This window comes from Heliangelus exortis, chromosome 2 (assembly GCF_036169615.1).
Source record: "Heliangelus exortis chromosome 2, bHelExo1.hap1, whole genome shotgun sequence".
Lineage (NCBI taxonomy): Eukaryota > Metazoa > Chordata > Aves > Apodiformes > Trochilidae > Heliangelus > Heliangelus exortis.
This window is the reverse complement of record NC_092423.1, coordinates 6,480,226-6,488,548: the sequence shown is the minus strand read 5'-3', so window position 1 is coordinate 6,488,548 and position 8,323 is coordinate 6,480,226.

Genomic DNA, 8,323 nt, shown 5'->3' with positions numbered 1-8,323 from the left:
GAAGAACACAGATGACCACGCTGAAGGCCTCTGGCACCTTTCCAATGTCCATCACATTAAACACATCTGTGCTGGAGCAATATACATGCTCATAAGCAGATGTTGTACATATTCATCCATAAGTTGCATCCGACAGCCTGGCAGAGAAGAGAGGGTGGGGTTGAGCACGGCTGCAGGGGGACAAGGGTGCACACGGGGTCTTGGGAAGGGACAAATCCCACGCTTTTCACAAGATGCCACAAGAGCAGTAGTGGAGGGTTTCAACAGCCACCACCGTGTCAGCAGACCCAACTCAACAGCTCGCTCAAAGCTTCTGGGTTCTCAGGCACTTTGGTATCACCCCGAGGCACGAAAGCTGTTCAGTATCGCGTCTGCCTGTCATCTGCTCTGAATCAGGGTGTCGGGGCTGATGGCCGGGAAACTTTGGAAAGTTTTTCAGTTCACAGATAAACAGCAGCAAGCGTTCTCAGGACAACACATTCTGGAGCCCCAATCTTATCAGGGCACTTAGGACGCGGTCTGTATACACGTTTCAGGCCAGACAGCCAGAGCACACAAACAGCTATGAAGACTATGTGGATGGCTGCAGGTTTTGCTTGTTTCTTTCTTTCTTTTTTTTGCCATCCTGATATAACTGGGAATGCTCTGCAGGGCTGGCAGGAGAGTGTTGATTACAGCCAGCTTTGCAGAGATTGATGCAAAACCAAATAGCCCTGAGTGACTTCACAGCTAACAGGCTCACCACGTTTTACCATGGGGATGGTGGTAGACAACAGCAACCCAGGCCATCCACTGAGATGTGAGGAGGGAATGCAAGACAGTTTTGGGTGCAGTGTTTCCCGCATGAAGTTCAACAAGGCCAAGTGCAAGGTGCTGCACGTGAGTCAGGGCAACTGCAGTAACAGATACAGGCTGGGTGGAAAATGGACAGAGAAGAGCCCTGAGGAGAATTACTTGGAAGTGTTGGTTGATTAAAATCTTAGTATGAGCTCATCTCTATCCTGGGCATCAAAAGAAGTCTGAGAAGCAGGTCAAGGAAAGTGATTCTGCTCCTCTGCTCTCCTGAGGCTACCAACAACCACCCTGCCCCCCAGCACACATCCTCCCTGCAGTGCTGTGTCCAGTTCTGGGGCCCCCAAGATGAGAAGGACATGGAGCTGTTGGAGTGAGTCCAGAGGAGAGACATGAAAATGTTCAGAGGGCTGGAGCAGTTCTCCTATGAGGACAAGCTGAGAGAGTTGGGATTGTTCAGCTTGGAGAAATGAAGGTTCTGAGGAGACCTTGGAGCACCTTCCAGTGCCTGATGGGGCTACAAGAAAGCTGGAGAGGGACTTATACAAGGGCATGGAGTGACAGAACAAGGGCTAATGGTTTTAGGTTGAAGAGGATAGATTAAGATTAGATACTAGGAAGAAATTCTTTTCTGTGAGGGAAGTGGACACCAGCACAGGCTGCTCAATGTGGCTGTCCCATCACTGGAAGTGCTCAAGGCCAGGTTGGATGGGGCTGTGAGCAACCTGGTCTAGTATGAGGTGTCCCTGCCCCTGGCAGGGGGTTGGAACAAGATGATACTTATGGTTCCTCCAAACCCAAACCATTCTAACCCTATTCACCATGCATTGCCCACAGGAGAGTAAGCCTGGCTGGAAGAGCCATTGGGGTTCTGTTACTCTTTAACTCGGCTTTGTCAAAGCACACTCAAATCTGCTTTCCATGCATATTTAAACTTAGCCTCAGTCCTTGCTTAGCATTAACAAGTGGCTGTTTGTTTAGTTTGCCAAAGCTCATCCCACTGCTGTGACTCTGACAGCTCAAAACAACAAATTTTTAAAAAGAAGTTTCAACAAGAGCAACTCTCTTTTCCTGTCTTTTGTTTGGGTAAGGTCAAGGAGTTATAACTGAAGTATGTGCATTACAATTTTGGATTGGAAAAATCAATGTGTTTCACACCTACATGTGTGGTGTTACCTAAATCACCTCCTCCTCCTTCCTGTCTCTGCCTGGAGACTTTTCTGCTGTTCAGTTTCTGCTATCAGCTCTCTGTGATCTTCCTCCATTGAAATGAGCTCCCCCGCCACATTCATTACAGCCAGAGGAGGTGGTGGATATGAGCCCACACATTAGCTCCAACTTCATGTTGAAGTCAGATGTGAACTTCAGGTGAACTCCCACAAATGGTGGCAGAGAGGGAAGATGATGCCTGATACTATGCTCCTTTTTTCTACCCTCTCTACTGCAGTTTGGACAGAACACTGTCACAGACAGTTCTGGCTAACCATGCCCCCACCTCCTCATCTCTGCTGCTTCAGAATGGAGTTTTGGACAAGACCAGGTTAAGCAAGGAACACAATGGGCTTTAGACAGCTTTCCAGCAACCAACCTTACACATTTGAAGGGGCAACAATACTGTCAAAGCCTCTCCATTTTGCAAGCAGAAGAGACAAGATCAAAAAGCTGCATCTTCCCACTGCTGTCCACACCTTCTTCCCTGCATTGTTGCCCCTAAAGGAAAATACAAATTTTGATCCTTGTGGTGCAAACACTTCAAAGAATCATAGAATAGTTAGGGGTTGGAAGGGACCTTAAAGATCAACAAGATCCAATCCCCCTGCATGGGCAGGGACCCCTCCCACTGGACTGGGTTGCACAAGACCTCCTCCAACCTTGCCTTAAACATCTGTAAGGAGGGGGCATCAACAGCCTTCCTGGAAAACCTATTCCAGTATCTTACTACCCTCATGGTGAAGAATTTCTTCCTGAAATCTAACCTAAATCTACACCCTTTTAGTTTGAAACCATTACCCCTTGTCCTATCACTGCCTTCTCCGGTGAAAAGCCCCAACCCAGCTTTTCTGTAGGCTCCTTCATGTACTGGAAGAACCTTCCCCTGATTCTGCTTCACTCTGTGGATAACCACTGCTTCCCAAGCTCTTCTTGGGTCATCTGTGGGATGGGGGAATAGGGCAGCTGCTGAATGAAAGCTGAGAGTCAAATAAGGAGTCATCAGAACTAACACTGCATTTTAAGGTGATGTTTGTATTATTCTGATTTGGTTGTAGACCTGGTAGCACAGTCCCTCCAGCAGAGTTTGTACTGTTTCTAGGTATTAAAGGTGTTGCTGAGCATACATCTTGGTAACCAGGAAACTGAGCATAAAACCCCACTGAATTTTATTGCCAGCTCTTGATTTAGCTATTATTTTCTTGTGTTTTATCCTTTTATCCTAACCAAAGCAAACCCCTTGCCTACCAGCCTTTAGGCTAAGGGGCAGATTCTGCCAAAACCTGCTCCTCACTGCCTAACATAAGGACAGATAAGGGCAGAAAGGGACATAATTCACTTTTTCCTGCACTTTACCTGTTTTCTTCAGAGTGTATCTGTAGAAGCCTGGCCCATACATCTTTTCTTGTCATCATAGTGAGTCTAGTCCTCTTTTATTTTTAACCCTTCTGTCTCCTACTTTTTTATACTTCACTCTCCATCATCTACCCTCTCTTCCTCCCTGCCTATGAACTGTTTGCAGCTATCAATACATGTCAGAAAGTCTTCAAGATCACAAGAACTCACTCTTGCTGTGGCCAAGACCATCTCTGGGGGTCTCATGGTCTGTAGCACTCTCTGCCTGGTGGTGGAAGGTTTGCAGGATGTTGCTGTCAGAACTTGGATGGCTCAAGGGTTCTGAATTTCTTTCCATCATCAGAGACATGGGCATTCTCCTGCTGTGGGGTCTTACAGAATTTTCTATTGGTTTTTTGTGTTCTTTATCACACCAAGAATTTTTCACAGGCAGTAGAGTGCTGAAGACCCACAGTGAGGCTTTTTTATAAGGTCACTTGACATCTTCATCCCAGGTTTCCTGTATTATCTGGCGTAAGAATGCATTTAAGATGAACATCTGTCTGAGGCTTATCTGGGGGAAGATTATGTTCACAGAGGGCAAGTGAAAAGTGCAGGGATTTAAAACTTTGCCTTCTGCTAAAAATTAGTTTAAACTTTACATAATATGAAAAAGCAAAATGACAAACTGAATTCAACATCCAATGAAGTTGTTTAAAAAATTCTTCCTGGAGTATGAGCCGACCTTTTCCCAAATAACAAAATGCCAGTGGCTTCTGTCAGAGGCACTCTCAAAACTGGCAGTTAGGTGTTTTTATTCCATCTCTCCCCACAGCTCCTATAGAAGCTGGTTTTCTCAAGGCCTGGCTGTATTTATCCTTACAAAAGCCCTGAAGGAAGGAGAGATACAATCATTCCTACTTTACCTGTTGGGAACTGAGACCTGGAAGAATAACTCTTGAATTTTGAAGCCACTGTGGAGCAGTCTAGCAGGCAGATAACAAACTGTGGACTCCTTGTCCATGCCTGGGCAAGGACTACACAGATGCAGAGCCTCATGTCTTTGGACATATGGACATGTGAGTATGGACATGGGGTGGCCATGGTGAATTATCAAATCAAGGCCACAAAACAGATGTCAAGTGTGACTGGACCTGTGGCTGTTCTAAAAGCCCAATAGAACCAGGATAAGACTCCTCAGTGAAGGGACCTCAGCTGAACTATTGCTCCACGTTGTCTTTAAGTTAATGGAGAGAAATAGGTGCCTCTACAGAGTGATTTGTCTTCTCCTAATATGGCTGTCTTTGGGGAATTGCTCTCTGAAATTGCCTGTTTTTATTCTTTGAGAGTTGCTGCCTCAGACTAACTCGTAGTTTTAGGAGAGAAACTCAGAGCTAGGAACTGAACCAGATTCTGCTGGTGCCACCTAGCTCCTGGAGCAACCCTTACTACAGCTTTGCATTAGGCAGGGCACTTTGTCCCCGTATTTCAAAGCATCTGGCAAACAGTGAGTGCTCTAACCCCCACTTTTATGGGAGTTTTGTTGTACTTCACAGGGGAGACACCAAGAAGGTCCACAAAGGGTTTACTTGACTTCCAGATTGTTTGTTCCAACCATTAGACCTTATTGCCAAGCAAGCTGGCAGAGTGCGAGGGAAAACTGCCCCATATAAAATGTTCTGGGTTTACCTGTACAAGAATCTCATTTGTGAACAAACCACAGAATAAAAGATTACATTGCAGAATCTTAATCCATGAGCAGAAGAAATGAGTGCCCCTGAAGGTGAGCACTTGGCTATTCAGCTTTAAAAACAACAGTAAAGAGAAACAGGATCCATGTCTGAATTTCTTAATTCCCTTAAAGTTTAGATTCTGCATAAGTTATTTTCATGGAAACAGTTAAGCACTTTCCAGCAGGAGTTATGATGAAGAGACAAAAAAAATTCCAGGTTACAAACGTGAGTGCAAACATTCATTGCAAGATAAACTGAAAAAAAAATCCCAGACTTCATCAGTGCAGTGAGTCCTAAAGCCCTCCTTTAGTTTGTCCTGTTCAAATGATGACAAGTCTGACTCCCTGTTCTGCATCCAAGAATGGACATTATATGCCCTGTTTGTAGGACTTAGTCTGCTCCCTTCTTCATTTAATAGTCCTGTATATCACAAGTACAGCCAAAGCAAGAGGTGGCCTCACTCCACGTGCATAGTTGACCCTTTCCTCAATAAATAACACTTGGAGTTATTTCTTGGGTGGACAGCTGTGTGCAGCATCAGGTCTTGGCTGCCTGCATCTGCAAATGAGATGCCACAGAGGCAAGGGCAGAAGAGTTGCTGGCTCAGTCTGAGGCATCCACATCCTGCAGAGAGAAGACTGTCCATGCACTGGAAGCATTTTTGGGGTCAGAAGGGCTCATTCTCCACCACTCGTAGGTGGGTGGTGCAATGCAGCTGGGAGCTGGGGGATACAACCCTGAGGCTGAAGATGGAAGGATGAGAAGAGCTGCCAGCTCACACAGGAAAGGACCTTCCCTTGGCAGCTGTCATCCAGTGAGGCTCCATCAGACAAAATGACACCAAGAGATACTGGGTCACCTTCATCCTGGTACCAGCAGGAGCTCAAAATGCTCGCTCATTTTAATTGGGATCTATATCGTTGTTCCAATAATTATGGATTCTGCAAGAGACAAGTGTCATCTCTTGGTGAATCTGTCCAAATTCTAGACACCTTATCTTATACACAGATATTTAAATGGTGCTCTGGAGATGGGATATGGAGAGAGGGACCCAGAAGGTAGCTGTCTGTATCTACTTGTCTATTACCAACATGAAAAAGGCTGCTTAAATTATTCCCAAACAGCAGCTCCTTCAAGTCCATGTTACAGTCCAAGTAATATTCTATACTACCTCTTCCCTCTTATGTCACCATTGTTCTCTTAAGAATCATTTCATTTTTTAGCAGAAAAATAGTCAGACAGCTGAAATGAGCCAACTAGAACATCCTTTCTGAAGTGATGGTCCAAATACTAAATTAAGCAGCCACTAGCCCTGAGAGAAATTACATGAGTGGGATGGGAAGTCCTTCATCTTTTTCTATATGGGGTAAGTGGTAGGTTTTTACTTGAAGAGAGCCTGACTTCCACCTTGCATGCATGCAGTGACTTTTCTCACACTAACAGCTTGTGGCTAACAACTCCTTTGTGTCTCCAAGGCAGGACACTTTTCCTAATCCTGTAACCTTTGATTCTGCTAAATACAACAAGTGTGGGTCAGTGGTTTTTGGAGGGTTAGAACTCCAGAGCAATCTGGTACTGGCGCTGATATAATTTTAGTGCATGAAAGGTGAGAGCAGCTGTGGCTGCTTCCACATCCCAAAGCAAGGCAGTTTGCTCATCACCAGTGATCCTTAATCCTCTTAGCACTCCTGAATCTATATATCAGATGGTTGTTCCATGGAGTAATAACTACCCGTTATTGCTCATTCACTGTAAGCATTTTGCAAGGCCATACAAAGTTGGGAAGTGAATTCTCAGGAGCCACAGGCACAAAGGTTACTGAATGCAAATCATATTTGCATTGGCACTGGTATCTGACCTGTTTGTAAAACCAGGAGAAGGGTATCAGGTGTTAAAATGGGAAAAATTCTGTCTGCAGCTTGCAAAATTCCTGGCAGCCCAAGGGAAGGAAGAGAGTGCCCTGGAGTGTGGTAATTCAGTATAGGCACTGCTTCCTAAACAAAGTAAACATTTCAACTGCCAAGTAAAGGGATAAAACTATTTCAGCAGGCATAATAGAGTCTCTTTTAATCTGGGGAGGAGTAATAGAAGCCTTTACATCTGTGTGAAAGCCATGGAGGAAGGAGCATGCTTTGTTTGTGCTTGCTCTTCAAATTACCTATTCCGCAGTAGTCTGCACTTTCCTTAAAGTCCTGGCATTGGGAGTCAAGTGATTGGGTATTTTAAATATTTTTTAGGAAGGAATTTTTTTTCTTATCATCGAGAAAATTTCCATTGTGTTGTAGCATGAAAATGTGACATGCAGGTGCTGAAAGGTCAAAGAAGTAAAAAGAAAAAGAGGGACACTGATCTTTTCCATTTGTCTACTTGTTTTTTGTTTGTTTGGTTTGTTTTGTTTGTTTGTTTGTTTTCTAAAGGCTATTTCCTTCTCCTGGCCTGTTGTTGGGGGCAGGAAGGAAGGAAGAAGGGGGAGTGTCATGACTTGGGAGCATTTCTGGTTAGTGTTCACAGCAACAAGAGGATTGTACACCCATGGAGATGGATGTCCTCAGACGGGAGCACATTGCTGAGAAGAAGGATTTTCCTTGCACAGAGGTTAAGAATATATTTTTTTCTTCCAGAAGTTAGCTACTGCTTTTTTTGTTCCTTTCAAAAAGTCAAAAAGTTGTGTTGGTTTGGTTTGGTTCATTTGTTTGGTTTTGGTTTTGTTTGTTTGTTTGTTTGGGGGGGTTGTTTTGGTTTTTCTTAAGAAAAACATTTGGTTTCCTTGCACGACCAAGATTTGCTAACTGCAAGCAAACATTTCTTACAGCAGAGGGCTTCATCCTTGAGTCAATTTCTTGCTGAAAAGGGATTTTGACAGAGGAACAGTGCTCAGCCCTACAGTTCCTCAATCTCTCTTGTTTGCACAGGGGCACTGATGTTAAAGCTCTGTGGTCAGACCCCTGTCAGCCACATGAGCTGCATCCTAAGGCAAACCTGCCTTGGAGGTGGTGCTGACTTTGGGTGCAACCTGATTTCAATCTAGTGGAAGTAATTAAGGCAAAATTAATCATCCTTCTTTGGGCTGCCAGGGATTTTAGGAGTGCTGTGCTGCAGGATGTCCATCAGAACCTGTAACCAGTCCTTGCCAGGCAACGTCTCAACAAGACTTCTTTCAAGCATGTTTGCAGCAGTCTACAGCTTTAATTGTAGAAGGACAGCCACTGATCCACAGCTTTCTTATGGAAAGCCTTTTGCCTTATTTGCTCATA